The sequence below is a fragment of the Oryctolagus cuniculus genome, chromosome 5 (assembly GCF_051225735.1).
Source record: "Oryctolagus cuniculus isolate XC-2025 breed Fujian yellow rabbit chromosome 5, ASM5122573v1, whole genome shotgun sequence".
Classification (NCBI taxonomy): Eukaryota; Metazoa; Chordata; class Mammalia; order Lagomorpha; family Leporidae; genus Oryctolagus; species Oryctolagus cuniculus.
In genome coordinates, this window is record NC_142871.1 from 36,949,246 (window position 1) to 36,971,248 (window position 22,003).

At 38.8% G+C, this 22,003-nt stretch overlaps 1 long non-coding RNA gene across 17 annotated transcripts in view; it reads right to left on the bottom strand.

Moving 5' to 3' along the window:
- LOC103349888 (uncharacterized) overlaps positions 1–22,003 on the bottom strand; it is a 79,142-nt gene that overhangs the window by 31,148 nt on the left and 25,991 nt on the right. For 10 of the 17 annotated variants that reach the window (XR_016233735.1, XR_016233745.1, XR_016233742.1 and 7 more), the window contains one exon: positions 6,286–7,014. The exons of 6 other annotated variants lie outside the window; for them this stretch is intronic. This is a non-coding gene — a long non-coding RNA (uncharacterized LOC103349888). Of the gene's footprint in view, positions 1–6,285; positions 7,015–12,647; positions 20,154–22,003 lie in introns of those variants that run through there. One more of the 17 variants, XR_016233748.1, reaches the window with a different exon arrangement.

Below are 22,003 nucleotides of genomic sequence, written 5' to 3' on the forward strand. Positions count from 1 at the left end.
ATCACAATGTGTTATGTCACTCCTCTGCTCAAAACCTTGCAATAGCTCCTTTTGTCAAAGTGAAAAGCATAGTCCTTACAACAGAATTCAAGGACTCCTTCTCATTCTTGCTCCCTTTACCTGTTACCATCACTTAATTGCTGGGTACAGTACTATTCTACCACTTTAACTGTATCATGATTTATCTGAAGCGAAAACTTTCCATTTGGCTATCTTTGATAAAATCTTCATTTCAGAAATGGAACCAAGTGAAATCTTTCATTACTAGACTTGTGTTCCGGACATCTGCCAAGTTAAGGCTGCTGGTTGCTAATACCAGCATAGCTCTGACATGTAGAGCACCTTTTCTTGGAAGTATATTTGGATGACTCAAAAAGTTCATGAAGAAATGGAAAAGCTAAGTTTACTCTGCTGCAGAAAACATTCGAAATCCATGCATAGTGTTTGCATAATGTCATTTTCCTTAAACTTTTTGAAGACCCTCAAATTTCCTAAGAAAATTCTACAGAAGAAAGAAACAACAAGCAGCCCTCCACAATCTTTAAAATTTAGTTAAATGGTACTCTACGATCAAATTGCATGATAATGACACTTTGTTAACTTTTCAACTTGTGTTTTTCTCTAATTATTGGCACCAGGATTCCTACATTCTGTGAACTTCTTGGCAAAAACCACATGTGATGTTTCTTTAAAGAGAGTCCATTACATCCTCTAGATTTGTTTCATTCACTTTTCAAAATTGGGAGGAAAAATCATTTATAACAAAATTGGAAGAAATTGAAGACAGCGCCATTGGCAAAGAATTTCTTAGTGACCTACTTCTTGTTTCTGAATCTGAAGTCTCATTTCTTTAAATAAAGCACTGCTAAAGCTAACCGCTGTTGAATCAGGCTTTGGGTGGTAGCTTCTACCCAAAAGTGGCTGGGCCTGCTCTATGGTCACCAAAACTCTTCCTGTACCTCCGCATGACACTGCCATGCCCCTTGCACTTGGATCCAGTTGTACGGCTGGGTCCTCCTGTGTGATTTTATTCCACAATTCAGGCTGAAGCACTAAGAAAACTCTCATGTGATTTCCTCCATGCCCTCACTTTCTGGCTGGACACAGAAGAGCTAGCAGAAGATGCTGGGTCCTAAAATATAGCAGAGTAAGTCTGGATTCCTAAAGAACCACAAGGCAGACTGCTCACTGGCCAGGAACATCCACTTTGGATCTGGTGTAAGACAGACTTTTACAGAGGCAGCCCACTGAGATTTTGGAGTTTATCATAGCAGTCATTGTTACCTATCTTAAGTAAAACAGTACTAGCAGCTGTGCCCTCAGAGGTAACTGGCATATAGTCCTATCCAAGGCATGTCCTCCAGGTGTCTGGCAAGAGTGCATACAAAACAAATAAACAGCACAACATCCAGAAAAACCGACTTTCATCTGTTTTACTCAATGACTACCACAGCACGGCAGAAGTAAATTAAAGTTTCCCAGAACTAAGGAAAGAGTTTTTACATACAAATTGAAATGATGTGGAATGTAGCTGATTAGTGAATAAGAACCTTTCTTCATTCTTTAAATCAAAGTCGAATTGAATTTTCGCCTTTATGCTCCCAATAGCAATCAGGCTAGTATTTCAGAATCTTTTTCCCAAGAAGAAAGACAACAAAGAGCAGCCCCACACCTGGACCCAGTGGCTTTGATTAGTGTCTGGCCTGTGAAGACATGCAGACCCAAATGTCTTCTCAGAACACAGAGACGGAGTGCAGCTTCTGATTTCAGTTGCCCTAGAGAAAGGAAGGGCTGCATCCTTGTTCTACTGCATGTGGGCTACCGATGTTATTTATATGTTATTTGGCTGTTCTGAACCTCCAGTTTCCTCAGTGTAAAAAGAGAGGGATAAAAGGACATATTTCATAGGGATATTCTAAGAATTAAATGAGGTGTGACAGGTAAAGGACTCCCACACAGTGTTTGGCACATAGTAAGGAACTCTGTAAGTGGTGGCTATTTCCTTATTTCAGCACCTTATATGCAAAATATCCAAGGTTCTAAGATAAACTTCTTTTTAACATCATCCATCCTTTCAATCCATCAGAAAATTAAAAACAGTAAACCTCCTCCAGTATCGGAATGATGTGGTTTTGAACACATGAGGAGAATATTATGTAAATATGTTTGGACACAAAAGATGCTTCAAATATTTAATAAGAGGTCTTCATAAAGATTTCCCCACACTGAATGACAAAGATGAACAAGGAGTTATTCCCCCCCCCACACTTTATGATCATGACCAAATGACTCAACACATGTGAGAACAGGTTCTGAAGACTGCCTACACAAGTGTATTTGATAATTTTTTTTTCCGGGGCCAGCCCTGTGCCACAGCGGGTTAACACCCTGGCCTGAAGCACCGGCATCCCATATGGATGCCGGGTCGAGTCCCAGCTGCTCCTCTTCTGATCCAGCTCTCTGCTATGGCCTGGGAAAGCAGTAGAAGATGGCCCAAGTCCTTGGGCCCCTGCACCCATGTGGGAGACCCGGAAGAAGCTCCTGGCTCCAGGCTTAGGATCAGCACAGCTCCAGCCATTGCGGCCAACTGGGGAGTGAACCATTGGATGGAAGATCTCTCTCGCTCTCGCTCTCTCTCTGCTTCTCCTCTCTCTGTGTTACTGACTTTCAAATAAATAAATAAATCTTTAATTTTTTTTTCCTTTTGGTTAGGAATTGATTTCCAGGAGCCAATCAACTAAAGGAAGATGGTGACCCTTCAGTTACTGCATCATCAAGAAATGGTGTAGGTGAAGGGGTCTGGGACAGAGCAGTGATACGGGGCAGGTTGGGCACTCAAGAGACTTGGAGTAACGGCTAACAACCAATCATCATGGAAACACATCAGTACCTGAATGGCTATCGTGGTGCCTGTCCAGTGATTATCAGCTGGACTTAACTTGCCTCATATCCCCCAAAAATGGGGAAATTAACTTAGAATTCTTAGTACTTATCTCTCATTTGCTACCCTACTGACCTTCCCCTTTGTTATTACTAGAAAATTCTTAGTTATAAAACACATGAGACATAGTCCTGTTGCTACACATATACATGTATCTTTCAAAATTAGTAGAAGCCCAAAATATAGTTAGTGCTCAACTATTCATGTACAAAACAAGTTATTTCTGAGCTATGCATATCAGATAAAGGTTAATAAACCTGAAATAAAAGACTTTCTGCATTCATTTGGTTCCAGTTTTCCCCATAGGCAGATAGTCACTGAGAATACAGTTTCATTTTATGAGCTTCTGAAAAAACCAAAAAGACAGTCTCCTGTCAACCAATCCCCTAAAACATATTGGCTATTCAATGTTGCATTCTCTGAGACTTGTCTCCTCTTCCGAAAAGTGAAAAAGACCAAATAATTTTGGAAGTACTTTCCAGATGCAATGTTCTGAGATCCTACCTTGAAGTTGAGATCTTCAATCACAGTGAATCACGTGGGCAGCCAAAGGAGTCTAGTGAGACTGTATCCAGTGTTGGAACCCTGATGCAACATCTGCTTGACCATCTCCATTGAAAGAAAATTTACTGCTGCCTGATGCAGTACAATCAAACTTCTACCATCTATTTGCAATAGTAGGTTCTTCCTTATAGTAGAGTTCTCCAAGGAAGCAGAACAAATTTCAAATATATAACTGGTTGTGTGTGTGTGTGTGTGTGTATAAAATTGGTTTGGGGTATACACATATACAGAATGCATGAGTACATATTTATAGTGTCATGCAATGATGGAGGCTGAGAAATACCAGGCTGCCATCTGCTAGCTGGAGACTCAAGGAAGTCAGTTTTAGAATTCTGGTCTGAGCCCAGCAGACTGAGAAACTGCAGAGTCATGGTGTAAATCCAATCCAAGGGCAATAGAAGATGAGATGAGATGTCCTTACTCAAGCAGATAAGCAAAAAGAGTCAAATTCCTTCTTCCTCCACCTACTCAGGCACTCCACAGATTGGATGCTGCTCTCCCCAATCTACTTTACTGACTTCTCAGACACGAATGTAGATCTCAACTAGAAATGTACACACACACACACACACACAGAAATAATGGGCACCCTGTGCAAAGCCAAGTTAACAGAAAATTGACCATCGTACTTTCTAAAATTGTTATGTAGAGATTGTGAAAATGAAACATTCTATGTAAGTATACTTCTCTGTTAGTATTACTATGTTGAATTTAACAATTCTCTAAACAAACATTAAAATACAGTGTATGTAAACAATCTAGCTTTTGCCTGTTGCCATAGCTGAGGAGAGTGGACATCAATTCTTGAGTTGTGCAGTTCTGAACTAGACCCTATGTATTTCTATGTTCTATTTCTACGCTGATCTTCCTCTTAAGCAAATGTTCTAAGGTGTACTCATGTTCTTGATATCTATGTCTGCATTTTCATGTGGATTTGGGGTTGATATACTTAAAGAATGTGTAAAATTTATATGACATATATATTCAAAAAGGGTAATATTCAGATATTTTCAAAGGATCATCACATTGACTCAAATGTAGTATTACCACTAGCACTTACTAATAATATATTTGAAACAATCACATTAATAATATGTAAGGGAGCTCTTATAAACCAGGTTATAAGATAGCAAGTTTCATTTAGTTAAACTCTGTGAATAATATTCACTTTAAACTTTTTTTTTTGCCATAGCTGTAAGTATCATAATACTATATAAACGGAGTTCAAATCCTTATTCATTTTAATCATAAACTTACTAGTGTTCCAGGAATTGGAATTTACCTCATTGACTCTATACTTTCAAATCAGCTTAAATTATAATTCCTTACAAGGTTTTCTTACAGCAAACAATATATTTAATATTTTGATTCTAGGAAGGCATACAGACTACACACAATCACTACACAGTTAAGCATAACATACGTATGCATAAAATGAGGAGTTGTGTTTGTATTCATAAACTTCACAAACACTACTGGGAACAGACCTAAGAACTACTGTATTTCAGAATAACCTTGATCTATGACTAGATCAAGGCATTTAAAATACATAGGAGTGCCTATCAGGTAAAAGGAACACCCTGTGCAAAGCAACAAAACAAACTGCTATGTACAGCGTGCTTCCATTTCCTGACCAGTAAAACAGAAGTAATACCATGTAACTGTTCTGCCAGATAGGGCAATTGTAGCCACCAGAAGAGAAAAAGTGCAAAAGAATATACCACTGAAACCTTAGCAAGTAACCAACAGGCATGAAGAGGTTAGAAGAGTTGCAACCAGGGTTGCTATCCATCATGTGAGTTTCCATTCTTATTTGAATGTTAACCTGTCTAAATTTCATAGTTAAAAAAAAATTCAAGCCAGAATTTTCTTGAGAACAAACTTCCTCAAGACATTTTAGAATTTCCTGCTTACTTTACTTCTAGCCAAAAGCACTGCAGAAACAGCCACTCGTAATTCTTTCACACCTCTGTTTCCAATCCTGGCCAGACTCTCAAATACGAAAAAGACGTGTTAAGATAGTCAGGGGAAAAGTTCAGTGGATGCTACTGAACCTCTAAAACAAACTTTGGAGCAAAAGTAATGGTAGCTATTTTTTGGTAGTCAGCTTGCGGTCCTTCTATCTGCTGTGATGGTAAATTTACCACCTGGAGTTTTGCGGATTAAACATCTTAATTACTTGTCACGTCTTCTTTTATTTGTATTTCTAATTCTAAGAAGAATAATCCTAAGATTGCCTAAGGCAACAGAACATGCAGAAGGATGCAAACGCTTCCAAACTTTTAACAACACCAAGGCTACATATGTAATATTCAGTAATTTTAGCAATGGAAACACTTGAGAATAAAGTTTTATTTATTTCCTCTTTAATCCATACTAATAAGAATGCCCAAGAAACTCAGAGGAGTATGGAAAGAATAAGGGCCATCAGGTTCCCATGAGATAACCTCAATGTCAAATGATTTCCCTCCAGTTTGGTTCAAAGGAGTAGTGAAGGAGTCTGTGTAGACCTTCTTCAACTAACGGGACATTGAAGACTTTGTAAGGTAGACAAATGGTAGGATGGGGAACAACATGAAGAAAATAGTAGGATTCTTATGGTGAAAAATCTCTATAAGCAAAAGGAGAAATAAGATTCAGCAGATGAATTTTAAGGTACTTTGATGATGTTATCCTTTTAATGGCCATTAGAAGTTAGTGAGTTATTTAGAGGTAAAGGTTAGATGGGCTTAGGGGAATTAAATCCCACAATTTCCAGAAAATACAAATCGTGCACCTACCCTCAGAGGCCTTAGAGTGTATAATTAGAAGAAGTGGCATTCACACATTTCTAGTCAGTCATGGCAGCCAGGACTCCTGTGTTTTGCTTCTTGTTTTTTTTTTTTTTTTTTTTTAACCTAAAAGAAGAAAAACAACAGTGAAACTGAAACCACCAAGTTCAATTTCATGGACCAAATCCCAAAAATAGATCAGACTCAACTTTCTCATGGAAACAAATACAAAGAAAGAAAGAAAGAAAGAATCTGAACTGTTTTACAGTCATCTGAATTTAATACCAAGTCCACAAAGGTAACTTGGTTTTCAGGGGCTCATGTGAGCTGAATTAAACTCCATATGTTCACAAGTGAGCACACGATAGTAAAAATATAAAGGTTATTTAAAAAATACATACTTAGCTCTTTATACCATTGTGTTAATATATAATTGATGGGCCAATTTTGTGGCTTAGTAGGTTAAACCACTGCCTGCAACACCATCATCCCATATGGGTGCTGGTTCCATTCCTACATGTTCCACTTCCAATCCAGCTCCCTGTAATGCACCTGGAAGAAGCTTTAGAAGATGATCCAAATGCTTGGGCCCCTGCAACCTTCTGTCAGACCTGAAGGAAGTTCCAGGGTTGTAGCTTCGGCCTGGCCTAGCTCCAGCCATTGTGGCCATCTGGAGAATGAACCAGGGGATAGAGGATCTCTCTCCCTCTCCATCTCTCCCTCTCTCTCTCTGTAAATCTGCCTTTCAAATAAAATAAATTGAAAAAATAAAAAATATATACAATTGCAAATTATTATAGAAACACTTTTCATAGCTACATGTCAGAATTTTATATATTAGTTTGCCATAAATTCACTTAAAATTAGAGAAATCCTAACACTGCTTAAATTCTGTATTGGAACATTGTTTTCAGTATGCTTTCTTTCGTGTATTATGAAACTATGACTTTAAAAAAATGAAGAGCTCATTTGATATTTGTGTGTCATGGAAACAGATATATAGGAAATATTTTGGGATTATAATTCAATACTTTTCTTCATTACCACATATTAATTTGTAGAAGCCCTTCTTAGTTTAGAATATACTCCAAGAGGAAGAGATTTACCTCGAAGTAGTTTTTAATTAACACATTCAATCACTTCCTTGAAGATGACACATCCATTGAGATCAAGAGAAAAGGATGAAAAGTCTCGCTACACGCTCTTGCCCTGTAGATCTGCCTTTCAACAAACACTTAGGAAGCATCTACTCTAGTGCCACGCACCATGCTGGACTCTAAGATAAGTTAATCCTCAGCACATACTAGGGAAAGAGTTTAACACGCTTCATGTAGAATGCACAGCTCATTGCCCACAAAAACCACAGAATAAGCCCTTTAGACGTGTTAGCTCCAGCAATGATAACAGCGCCAATGAAGATCCCTCTAAACAGGAAGCATCTCATTCCATGCCTTCAGTTTTCACAAATACATAGTGCTACTAATTTCCTTTAAAATAATAACAAGTTTCCACCTGCCAATTCTAGGGTACTGCCAGGAAGAGAATCAGATGAATACAGAAAGATCTACAACCCAATGCATAATGTGATTAGAGAAGTATTAACTAATGCTCTACGGTAGCTCAAAATAGAGTGTGGAACTGAGGGAAGACGGTCTTTTTGTGGGAGTTGATACTTGAGCTGGGTTTTGAATAAAGGAAAATAGTTCACACAGAGTTCAGCTGGATTACAGAATACATGAAGAGAATAACGAGGCCTTATACGTGGCAGCTTTTGAATACTAGGCTAAGAGACTATGTTAGATTTTATTCACCAACAGATAGGAAGCCAGTAAAGGTATTTGAACAGGGGACTAAAGTAAACATATACACAAGGGATCTTCTAAAAACTCATGAAAAATGAGTATTATGAAAACCACTGCACTGATTTCAAAATTCCTACACCAAGTAAACTTTCATTTCTCCATAAATGTTTTGAAGTTCCCTCATAGAGGTATATACGTGTATACGTGAATATTTATGTACATTAAAGTATGAAAGTACTCCAAAATACTTTCTCCTTAGGTATTAATAATTCATCTTACCTGGGATGCAACACCGCAAATCTTCCTGGGTATTAAGCCGTGAAGAAGAGCATTCTGGGGAGATAATGTCTGGTTGCAAAGGACAAGCAGTGAGAGCTGGGGCTGCTGTGCCTTCATCTGCAGTGGGGCCAGCTGACAACAATCTGGAGTGAGCAGCACCTGCAGAAGACTCTGTCCTGCAAGGCCTGTGAATGTGCTCCAGACATGCTGGGGGCTGCCTGCCTGGATCCCAAGACAGATGCCTTGCTTGTACTTGAACCCTTACACATTAAGACTGAACTGCTACTCATCCTGGAGGCTGAGAGCAAGCGCTCCTACTTAGAGTTGGAAGAGATGTAGAAACAGAAAACTTTCTTGTCTTCATTTACAGTGTTGAAGGATTCATCTTCCACTGATGTGCATATCAGTTCCATTAGGACGGTCAAAAACATGGCTGATGAGTTGAAACAACAGAAATTGTTTCTCTCACAGTTGTAAAGGTCAGAGTTCCAAATCAAGGTTTAGGTAGTGCCTTCCTTCTGAATGCTCTACGAGGTAAATCCTTCCTAGCCTCCTCTGGCTGCTTGTGATTACTGGTAATTCTTGGTTTACCATGACTTAATATACACCACTCCAATCTCTGCCTCCACCTTCATGGGGCCTCCTTGTCTATGTGTGTCTGTCTCCAAATTTCCCTTTTTGTATATCAGTCATTAGCTTAGAGCCCATATTAATCTGTTCTGATTTCATCTTAACTTGATTACATCTACAAAGATTCTTTCTAAATAAGGTCACATTCACAGGTCCTAAGGGCTAAAAACTTCAACATATCTTTTGGAGGAAGAGAATTCAACCTCTAACAGTTGTCTTGCCTTGTTGCCCACTAAAGACAAAATACTCTATCTCCCATGATCCGACAGCTATCTCTGGTCCAATGACTCCAGTGATTTAACTAGGGATATGCAGAACCATGAGAAAGCAGGTTCACAGGAGGTGGGGGCACAGAGCTTCAGCTGAAAAAAAACAGCTTCTGATCTGCCAACAGTCTTGATTAACCCTCCAATCCACTGCAAACTGCCCAAGATTTAACCTGCAGCAAGGAAGGAAGCCATAACCAGAAGTGATGATCCACCTGAAGCAACGAACACTTTCAGACACTTCCATTCTGTTTTGCATCCCTGTTGACCTCATTCACTTGGGACGTTCTCTCCCCAGCACTAACTAAACTATATATAACTCAGCAAAACAATTCTGAAAAGCTTGGGCAGGTTTGCTTAGGGGAGCTTATGATACGCAGTTGTAGGGTGGATGTGCTTAAGTATCTGTCCTGAGGCAGCTCAAAAATGCATCATAAAGGAATGTTAGGATCATTCCTGATCTATGCAGAAACAGAAATGCTGACACATTTCTATTTTTTAATTTTGATATTACAAACTCCATTAATGAGCAACAAAACCATTTCTCTAATGAAAAAGAAAAAAATAAAGGCCAGGTTTTAGTATGCGTTTCAGGTTACAAACTTAGAATCAGTGAGAATTTCAACATGCTAGACATGTGGGTAAAAGCATTACAGGGACAGAATTTATTCTTAGGATGTGTCTATGCTCACATCAACCCAGGATAACAACTAGTGACAGCTGGTGGGATTTACTATAATGTGACATCTTCTTTATTGTCTTAGTAAGTTATGATAAATTATTTGTGTGGCCACTTGTAAAAATTATTGTTTTCACATCTGCTTATCCTATGAAATTCTAAACTCCAAGAAGATTGAAGATTGGGCCTCTATTTGCTATGCTTCTATATCTATGATGCCCATTATATAGTAGGAGTTCAATAGATATTTAGGAAATGATTATAGGTCAAAAATATAGAAACAAACACTTATAAGATTTAAGGTCTTCCTACACAGAGAAAGACCGATGAGTCATTCTGCAGTTGAGGATCATGTCACTGCGTGAGTGTGATTCACAATCAGCCCCATGATTACTGAGCTGGGAGATCATTAATTTTGAAGATTGGCAGACATAGAGTTGACTTAATTTGTATTCCATATAAAATTAAGGCATCAAATCCAATGTCCAGCACTAATTTAGAATGTATGTGGCTGAAATATTTGTTCTTAGCTTGAATTAAAGTTCAATGTTTTCTTTTAAAATAGTAATAAAAATCTGTATTCAAATAGGTTTGTTGTTGGGGCCGGTGCTGTGGCGCAGTGGGTTAAAACCCTGGCCTGAAGCGCTGGTATCCCAAATGGGTGCCGGTTCGAGTTCCTGCTGCCCACTTCCAGTCCAGTTCCAACTCCTTGGGCCCCTGCACCCACATGGGAGACCCAGAAGAAGCTCCTGCCGTTGCAGCCAACTGGGGAGTGAACCATTGGATGGAAGACCTCTCTCTCTCTCTCTGACTCTCCTTTCTCTGTGTAACTCTGACTTTCAAATAAATAATCTTAAAAAACAAACAAACAAACAAAACAAACAAAAAAACCCAAATAGGTTTATGGAAAACTTCCTGAATGCCCAAAAATGAAAGAAACAAACTATAATTGAATCCACATTACTACACTCCAGCATTTGGACTATATTTATATTTTTATATTGTAAGTTAAAAATCTATAATTCCACGAATATATGGAGTACAAAGTGATATTAAGATTTATGAATATAATGTGGAATAATAAAATCAAGCTAAATAATATATATACATTGTCTTTTGTTTTATACCTTCCCAGCACTTCGTGGGCCTGCAATTAAAACAATTACCACATATTCTACATCAGGAATCTACAGACATTATGGGCATAATAACTTTCCATGGTTTTATTCAATAAAATTATTAAGTCTGTGAGTATTCACCATATAATTTTTCTGTATTTGAAATTCTTCACACATTAAGTTAGAAAGGAAGAGCCAATAATTTTCATTGCTTGAATAGACAGCAGGTGCTTACTTAATATATTTGAAAATTAATGAAACTATTACGTTTATACATATATAATTTTTAAAATTTGGAACAAATGATTTCTCTGAGATTCTTCTCTAATATAAGAATATGTTCATATCCAAAGGCACTGGGTTGAACCAAATGATATTTCAATATATCTTCCTGATTAATGTTAACAGACACATCCGGAGTTCAGAGCTCTGCCTTACATTATTCACACATTTAAACATGTGTGTGTGCCTGTTTGTGTGTGTGTTGAATCCTAAGAACCTGACACGGTTGTAGATCAGATACTCTAATATCAGCAGCTTCTTATGATCTAACCTACTAAAGATACTTACAACTTACACCAGATAATTCTATTTATTCAGCAAGCACTTACTTGGTACTGACTTTGTGCCAAGCACTACAAAGTACATAGTGCCGTCTTTCTCTCCCAACGTGTATGTTCTAACAGCGATGTTTATCATGTGCTGTGGAAACACACAAGACATATCCCTAACTCTGATTGACTGACTGGGGGGTGGGGGCGGGGGGAGCTCCATTGCAGACATGACAGGAGTCTGATGAGAGGAGAAGAGGGGAAGACCACGAAGGCACCACCATGCTGTGGCACAGGGGCATGAAACGACTTGTTCAATGGGGAGAAGCTTAGGGGGAGAAGCTCGGAATGTAAGGAGTGTATCAGGAAACTGAGGCAGAAGGTGAAGATTGGGTCACATTGTGAAGGCCAGCCTAAGGAGTTGAGACATTATCCTATTTGTAAAGTCATAATCAGCTCTGATTTTTAAAAAGAGTGATTGTTAGAAAGACAACTGGTGACAGCATGGAGAATAAACTATCATAGGAAGAAGCAGGCCTCTAGGCAACAAGAGACACAGTTGTTGCCATCATCCAAATGAATGGCAGTGGGAGACTGGGAGAAACGGGCTGGATTTAGAGATATTTCTGGTAATAGAACTGTTAGGACTTGGCAAAACAACACTAAGTGTGCTTCTCAACAAATTTGGGAAGTTTTAGTTCATTAGTTCCTAAAATCTTTTTCTGCCTCCTGTTCTCTTGCATTTCCTTTTCAGATTCTACTTATATCCATGTTAGATTTTCTGATATTTTTCTACAATGGACAGGGGCTCTATTCATTTTTATTTTAAGACATTTTCTCTTTTCCTTTTGATACTTAGAATGAATAACTCCTATTATCTGTCTTCAAGTTCATGAGCTCTATTTTTCCACCATCTTCAATCTGCACTTAAGCTCATCTAGTGTTTTGTTTGGTGTTTTTTTCCTTTTAAGATGTTTCAGTTCAATTTCCATTTGATTCATTTTTATAGTTTCTATTTCTCCACTGAAATTGCATCTACTGGTTCATTGTGATCTTATTTTTCTTTACATTTTTATATAATTTTAGCAAGAGATTTAAAATTTTCACTGATAATTCCAATTCCTTGGGATCTTCTTGAAAATGGTTATCACTTGCCTGTTTTCTTCATATATTTAGTAATTTGTTTGGTTCCCTGATTGCTATAGAGAATATATTACACTTCTCTGAAAATCACTGAAGTTTTGTTGATTTGTAATGTGGTAAACTGAAATTCCAAACTGTGTTTTCCCTGTGGTAGCCAGCCTCTGAAATCTCTGTCTAAGTTGCTCAGCCTTGGGTGGCTGCTACTGTTAGGTTAGGCAGGAAAACAGAAACAAGTCCGTGTATGTGAGAAGAACAGAACAGGAAATTCTTAGTGAAAGCAACCTGACATTTGTAGACCAAAAGTACCATCTGATACCACTCCAGGGGAGGTCCTGCACCGCAGAGACGTTCCTGTCCAATAACATTCCCAGGTGATGGAAATTGACAGGAAGATAATCACCCCATATTCATGACAACCACAGTCTGCACACAGATAAGGCACTCGGTCCTCTGCTGAGCAGCTTGCCTGGTCTGTCAGGTGTAACCTTCATTAAACTTTCTTAGTTTGCTGCCCGCTACTCTCTATCTGTTGCCAGAATTCTCTCCTATGGGAGACAAGGACTGATCACTGTTACAACCTTACCAGTTAACACTACCTACCACACACCCTTCCTGGGTCGAACATGTATCCCGACAGAGTAACATGCAGATTTTGAGGCTCTCCCTCCAGGTTCCTTGCTCAGTAAGTATTATACTCCCAAATATGGTGCTGACTAGAGCCTGCCTCAGGTGGAAAGCTTCAAATATGTGAAGCTCATCAAGTGCTGTTCCCTTCTTCCAACACCTTTATTGCCCTTCAGTAGTAACAGAGTTGCTTCATATATATATATATATATATATACACACACACACATATATATATACACATACGTAACTACATACATGTGTGTCTGTGTGTGTGTAATTATGTGTACACACATATATATTGTGTATGATTATACAACTGTTATCATTGGGATGCCATGCTGATGTGAGATACCCTTCCAATTCTTGGAGGTGATCACATCAACATCTAACAAAGACTGGGCATCCCTAATCTGAAAACTGAAAATCCAAAACGCTCTAAAATCGCAAACTGAGCACTGGGATGATGCCACACATGTGGAAAATTCCACACCATGAAATTTAGTTTCATTTACAAAATTGGTAAAACTATGATATAAAATTACCTTCAGGTCATGCATATAAGGTACATAGAAAACATAAAGGAGTTTTGTGTTTAGACTTGTGTCCCACCCCTGCAGTATATGCCAACTTTTCAAAATTCAAAGAACTCTGAAATCCTAAACACTTCTGATCCTAAGCATTTCCAGTAAGGGGTACTCGACCTGCATAGAATTAGATGTATTCTCTGTTTAGAAACTGTTAAACACTATAAATAATAAGATTCTAAAGTAACAATGAATCACAGTAAGGCAAATATAAATAACTCAATTTAAAAAACAGTAAAAGAATGAATATTTCATAGGTTGGAAAAAACAAATGGCCAATAAACATTTTTAAAAGATTATCAAGTCTGGCAGTAGTCAAGTAACTTGAATTATAATAGCAATGATAAATCACATTATTTCTCTGGTAGGCCAACTAACAAAACCAAGAAATAGGTCAATGAGAATTCTTATACACTGCTAATGGGAATATATATTATACGTTGAAAAATAACTCGGTATTTTCTTGAGAAGTTGACTCTTTGCATACCCTATGATCCAGCAATTTCATCCCAAAATATGCACAACCTAGAAAATCTCTTTATTTCTGCACCAATAAAAATGTCCTAGAACATTCAGAGAAACACATTTCATAGTAACAGCCACAACAAAAACAAGAAGTAGGAAGCCAAATTTCCATTTACAAAAAGAATGAACCAATTTTGACACATTCACAAAATTTAATATTAGCAATAATAATGAAGCACTTACACACTATCACGTATAACAAGATTATAAACAAACAAAGAATTAAACAATATATTATTAGATTCATACAGCTAAGCAGTAAAATGATTCTTTTAAAGGCAAACATAAAAACTCAGCATACGGGTTACCTCTTGGGAGGAACCAGAATAGATAAGTAAGAACCAAAATGTATAAGTGTTTTGCAAATTCTTAAAGAGATGATGATTCACAAATATTCTTTTAAAAATATGCTTCATAAATTATTCACATTTACATGAAATTTTATAGTATAAATTTTTATAATAAGATATAAGACAAAAAATGGAAAATCATAGAAACAAATGATGATAACCTAGTCACAGAAGGGATATCTTGCAGCCATGTTTTCAGTTGAAGTATATTTATATATTTGGCTAAAAATATTTGGTAAATTCCAACTAGAGTGGTATTTAAATAATTATGTAATCAGAATTTTTTTAGAATTAGCATATTCTAATATGCTACAAAAAAGATATCAAAGGCACACTTGGGTATTCATAAACCAGTAAAATGTATAAAACATGGTTTTGATTAAATAGTTTTGACCTCAGTTTTATAAATAATTATCAGGGCACTTGCAACTTAATTATGTATTACTTAGATGGATCCTCCCCTAAGGTTTACAGCTGGTTGATCATATAGATCCTACATAATTATTTTCATTGAAACAAAAAATGTTAAAATATATCATTCCCAGGTAAGATTATTGAATTAAAACCTCTTCTTTCCCGATATCTTGTGTAAACTGATAAATGCTTTTTTTCTTTTCAAAATGTAAATTCTGTATGAGAGAAACCAATGCTTTCACAGAAAAATCATTATGGTTAAAGCAATCTAAAAAAATACACTCCAAAACTCTGGAGTTTTGAAAATCAGATGCTTTTAAAAAGCTATCTGGAATCTCATTGTGGATTTCCCAAAAAAGGCCACCGAGGCTTTTTCTGGGGATGTTGTAAAGTTCATTTTCAAAGCAGCTGGGAATATTTCAGGAAACAGTCACAATTTGGAATGTAATGAGATTCTTAGTCATGAGGGTAAAGAACACACCAGGCAACGATCAATAAGCCAGGGGTTCTTAGATCAAGGACACAAAGCAAACTGTAAATCTATAAAGACTTTCCAGAGGACAAATATTTTCCTATTTGTTTTTTCCTACTTAGCAAGTATGTTCTAAGTTCTCATAGGTCAGTTTCTCCAATCTGATTACACTGGAACACTAAAAGGCCTACGTGATTAAGAGAAGGGAAGTTGTCCATGGGGAATAAAGTTGAGATTGCTCCTAGTCACACGTGGGCAGCACACCAGCTGGGGGCTTCACAGAAATGCAGAAGCTTGGGCCTTCTCAGACCTTCAGAAACTTCATTTCCACAAGATCCCCCAGCACTAAGTCAGTGCTAGCTACAGACCAAGCTTATTTTAAATATGGTTACCTAAAAAGCATTTGCTTTTCTTTGGATCGTAACATTTCACAGACAGGCATACGAAAAATGAGGCAAGCACAAAGAGAGGTGTTGCTATTATCTTTGAATTTCTATTACAATGACAACAACAAAGTTGTTGTTATTATTATTATAAATAATATAATAATAAAGTTGTTTATATTATTATCTAAATGATACATAATATCCTTTCCTGCATATTTCTTTTGTGAACTGGAAAAGCAGGTGTTTCCCTTCCACTAAAGGACGTATACAAGACTTCCAAGAGCAAATATCAAGCTACAATTATTGTCTGTTAAAAAAATTACCTTTTTTTATAAATAAAAAAGAAAACAAGAAACATTGATCCCAATAGATAAATATTAATCTTTTGTGAAGGGTTGAGCTAAGAATTGGAAATCTTGATTAAGATGTTAAGGTGTTGCCATTAGAGTTTATGGGTAACCCAAAATTAAAAGTTTGAAAATACTTAGAATTTAGACTTTTCCTTATTTCCCAGATGTAATCCATCAGCCAGCTCTGTCAGTCCTACCTTCACTGCAGTGGCCTGGAACTGGTCCTCTGTAATCAACAGGACCTTTGTAGATGTGCAAATGTGCATCAGACTATTCATCACCTGCACTGACTGAAGCCTTCCACTCGCTCCCTCACAATGGCCCAATGGGTTCTGCGTGGAAAGGCAAAAGCCCCTCCCACACCACAGTCTCCCTTCCTCACCCCCACCCCATCCCCATTTCTGGCTTTTTCTTACTTCTCAGTATCAGCACCTGCTCCTCTCCTTGAGACAGGACTGAATCAGGACTTGAATCATAAAACTAAGCCTGTTTGGTCCTGGCCATGTATGCATTTGCCTGACCATTACCACAGATTACCCTACTTGAACACTCAGCCAGCTGGAACAAGAAGCTACTCAACTATAATAACCAATGATTTATGCTCATTAAATAAATTTTAAAAAAAATCAGAAAAAAAAAAATAACCAATGACAACCTCATCCCTTGCCCACCCCTAACAGCACTGTTAAGGACTTTTCCAACCATGCTGTCTCCCTTGTGCTTGCGCTTAAGTCACCAGTAATCCTTGTCTGGGTTAAAAGTTTGATCACACGTCAATTGCTATTACAGTTTATTTATTTATTTTTTTGACAGGCAGAGTTAGACAGTGAGAGAGAGGGAGACAGAGAGAAAGATCTTCCTTTTCCGTTGGTTCACCCCCCAAATGGCCAGGCGCTTCCTCCTGGTCTCCCATGCAGGTGCAGGGCCCAAGCACTTGGGCCATCCTCCACTGCCTTCTCGGGCCACAGCAGAGAGCTGGACTGGAAGAGGAGCAACCGGGACAGAATCTGGCGCCCCAACTGGGACTAGAACCCAGGGTGCCAGCACCCCAGGCGGAGGATTAGCCAAGCGAGCTGTGGCGCCGGCCGCTATTACAGTTTAGTCAAAGAGCCTCAAGCCAGTAACAACCTCACCACCCCAACATATATACTCTGCCTTTTGCACACCTCGCTCACTCTCATCCTTCCACTCAAAGGTTACATCTGTAGACATGGTTTTCTGGCCTGTTCACCTTCTCTGAAATAGCACACGGCTCCGTACACCCTTGTCATGCTATAACACCTCTCAATTTGTTTCCTAGTAGCCCAGAGTATAATCTGCAGTAAACTCTGTCTTAGTCAGTTTTGGCTGCTATAGCAAAAATGCTAGCAACCGGGGGCTTTAAACAGCAGACATTTATTTCTCACAGTCCCAGAGGCTGAAAGCCTGTAGCAGGGTGCTGATGTTTGGTTCTGGTAAGGGCTTTCTCTCTACACCGAGAAGAAGGAGGGGGCTGAGAAAAGCAGGGAAGGAAGGAGGGAGGCAGTAGGAAAAAAATTTAAACTCCGAATCGTAAAGTATCTGTGGGAGAAATTAAATCTGGAAATTCAGACCTAGATGATTAATTCATGATACATGCAACACATTTACAGAAGAAATAACACCAATTTCACACAGTATTACAGAGAACAAAACAAAGAAATATTACCAATCTAATTCTATGAAGGAGATATAGTGTATATAAAAAGCATAAAAACCGATCGATCTGGGCTGGTGTTGTGGTATAGTAAGTGAAGCCACCGCCTGCAATGCTGGCATCCCATCTGGGTGCCAGTTTGTGTCCCAGTTGCTCCACTTTCCATCCAGCTCCCTGCTAATGTGCTTGGGAAGGCAGCGGAAGGTGGCCCAATTGCTTGGGTCCCTGCCACCCATTGGGAAACCCAGAAAAGGTTCTTGGCTCCTGGTGCCTGGCTTCAGTCTGGCTCAGCTCGGGCCGTTGCGACCACTTGGGGAGTAAACCAAAGGATGAAAGATATTTCTCTCTCTCTCTCACCATCTCTCCTTCTATGTAACTCTTTCAAATAAATAAAATAAATCTATATATATATATATATATATCTGTCTCAGTAATACAGATGTAAAACTCATACCCAAACTTTAAGCAAATTAAATTCAGTGATACATACTTAGGGTAAAATAAGGCAAGCAAAATAGGTTTCCTGAAGAAATACAAAGCTAATTTAATATTCAAAATTTATTACAAAAGTCAACACACACAGGGAGAAAAATTATATGGGCATTTCAAAATTTCAAGAAAAAAAAAATCACTTGATAAAAACCCACATCCAGGGGCAGGCATTGCAGCATAGTGGATTAGACCATACTTTGGGATGCCTGTATCTCATACCAGAGTTATTTATTTCTTTTCTTTTTTTTTTTTTTTTTTTTTTTTTTTTTTTTGACAGGCAGAGTGGACAGTGAGAGAGAGAGACAGAGAGAAAGGTCTTCCTTTGCCTTTGGTTCACCCTCCAATGGCCGCCATGGCTGGCGCACCGCGCTGATTGGAAGGCAGGAGCCAGGTACTTCTCCTGGTCTCCCATGGGGTGCAGGGCCCAAGGACTTGGGCCATCCTCCACTGCACTCCCTGGGCCACAGCAGAGAGCTGGCCTGGAAGAGGGGCAACCGGGACAGAATCCGGCGCCCCGACTGGGACTAGAACCCTGTGTGCTGGCGCCGCAAGGCGGAGGATTAGCCTAGTGAGCCGCGGCGCCGGCCCCATACCAGAGTTCTGGTTCAAGTCCTGGTACTCTGCTTCCGATCAAGCCTTTTGCTAATGCATCCTGGGAGGCAGGAGATGAGGGCTCAAGCACGTGGGTCCCTGACACCCACAGAGGAGACCGAGATGGAGTTCCTAGCTCCTGGCTTTGGTCTATCCCAGCCCTTGCTTGCAGGCATTTACAGAGTAAACCAGCAGATAGAAAGTGTCCCCATGTTTACCCTCACTCTGTCACTTTGTCTTTCAAAAAAATAAATAAATAAAACATCCAATGATGGCGCCAGTTGATGGGAGCTAACCATCAGCTAAATGTTTGACATTTATTACCTGATTTAATTCTTACACAAGCTGTCCAGGGTGGACACTACTAATATCAACATTTTACAGATGAAAGAATAGAGGCTTAGATTTACAAAACTTGCCTAAGTCACCCGGCCACTAATTATGAGAGTGAGGGTTTGAACTCAATCTGTCTCCCAGATTTACCCTTTTAACCACTACACTATCCTATGCTCAATTTTTAAAGCATTTTTCATTTACTGTATGTAGTCTTTGCAAGCCAATAGGAAAAAAAGCAATAGGCAGACTCCTATTTCCTAAAAGGAGATATGAGACCTAATGAAAGTGCTTGTAATGGCACATATTGAAGCCAAGAGGGTGGTTTTTAATAAAACTGAGAAAGGGTGGATTGCTTTCCCACAGAAATTGTGGAAACATAGATGCTATCCAACCTTAGAAATGTAAAATTGGTCATGTTTTTGATCTTAGGACCAAAGGAAAAACTACAAATTCCACTGTTTGGAACATTTAATGGAAGAGTTTTAAAGGAAATCATTATTATAATCATGGTACCCACCAGCACTATGAGAATCCAAGCTCTGTCAACATTTTCTTTATAAATTCACTGTTAGGACTTTCTAACTCATCCAGTATTATTCAGCTAGAGCTAAAAGAAAGAAAAAAAACCTCTGAAACGTAAGATCTTAAAGTGTGAGTGATATTGTTCCAAGAATTAAAGAGGAAAATGGATATCATGTGATTCAGACACAATAGAAAAATGTTTGGCTTATGCAGCATTTTAGCAGGCATTAGCTGACTTTTACTTTGTTTTTCTTGCTTTGGAGAAAGGTTTTGGGGAGGTGGAATGTGGTTTGACCTGGAATGGAAGGTTACATTGTCAACTAACCAGGAGCAAAATTTTAGAAGTTTAAGATGTTATATACAGTTTGATGAACTCTTTAAAAATCTACACGCTGTGTCCACTTTCTGAGTCTGCACAAAGGCTTGGAATCTCATAAAGGGAGATTACATTTAAGAACTCTGGCACTTTGTTTTTAGTCTAAACCATAAAAAACTGAAAGAACAGCCATTTCCAATCCTTTCCAGTACATTCCTGCTAAATGGAAGCAAGAAAACATGGAATAAAATGAACTATTCAGCCATTTCAGAACTTCAACAAATATTGAATTAAAATCTCTTCTGAATATTCTCCTCTTATCTCTATACACTTTGAAATTATTTTTCCCATCTTCCTTTTTTCTCTTCTTCCTTCTTTGAGATGACTTGCCTTTAATACAAAACCAAAGATGAAAAAAATATCTGTAGCAATTTGTGTCTTACAAAGATAAGTGAAATGAATTTATTTAACAATTCAATCTGGAATGATAGTTTATTTGACTGTTTATCATGCTTGAAAACCATGGTAAATGCTGTTTAGGATTATACTACTTGACTAAATCAGAAGAGAACAAATGAAACAATGAAATGTATTCAATTCACTATGGTCAATCTACACAGTCACAAAATATCAAAGAGACTAAGAAATATGAAGACCCTCACTGGTTCTAGAAAATAACACAATAAGTTGCCCAAAGCCACTCTACTTGCCTAGAATCCCAAAACTGTAACCTTATCTGGCTTCTCTCACTAATTCATTCAATTCACTTGTTACCTCAATGGATCTAGAAATACATATACCATATAGGGCTATTGTTATGGTATAGTGGGTAAAGCCACCACTTAAAAAACTGGCATCCCATGCAGGTGCTGGTTCATACCCCAGCTGCTCCACTTTTGACCCAGCTCTCTGCTAATGGCCTGGGAAAAGCAGTAGAAGATGGCCCAAGTGCTTGGGCCACTGCCACCCACATGGGAGACCCAGATGAAGCTCCTGGCTCCTGGCTTCTGCCTGGCCCAGTGCTGGCTATTGCAGCCATCTGAACCAGCAGGTCGAAGATCTCTCTCTTCCTTGCTTTCCCTCTCTGTAACTCTGACTTTCAAATAAATAAATAAAGCTTGAAAAATAAATCAGTTATAGGCCGGTGCCGCGGCTCATTAGGCTAATCCTCCGCCTTGCAGCGCCGGCACACCGGGTTCTAGTCCTGGTTGGGGCGCCGGACTCTGTCCCAGTTGCCCCTCTTCCAGGCCAGCTCTCTGCTGTGGCCAGGGAGTGCAGTGGAGGATGGCCCAAGTACTTGGGCCCTGCACCCGCATGGGAGACCAGGATAAGCACCTGGCTCCTGGCTTCGGATCAGCGCGATGCGCCAGCTGCAGCGCGCCGGCCACGGCGGCCATTGGAGGGTGAACCAACGGCAAAGGAAGACCTTTCTCTCTGTCTCTCTCTCTCACTGTCCACTCTGCCTGTCAAATAAATAAATAAATCAGTTATATACATATTACATATCAAATTCTAACTTTAAACACCCTCTGACTTCTAGGACTACTAAAGATCAGTGGATGTTTAGAGTGCAAAGCAATTCATACCCATTTTCTAGTAGGGTCTCACATTCCCAACCA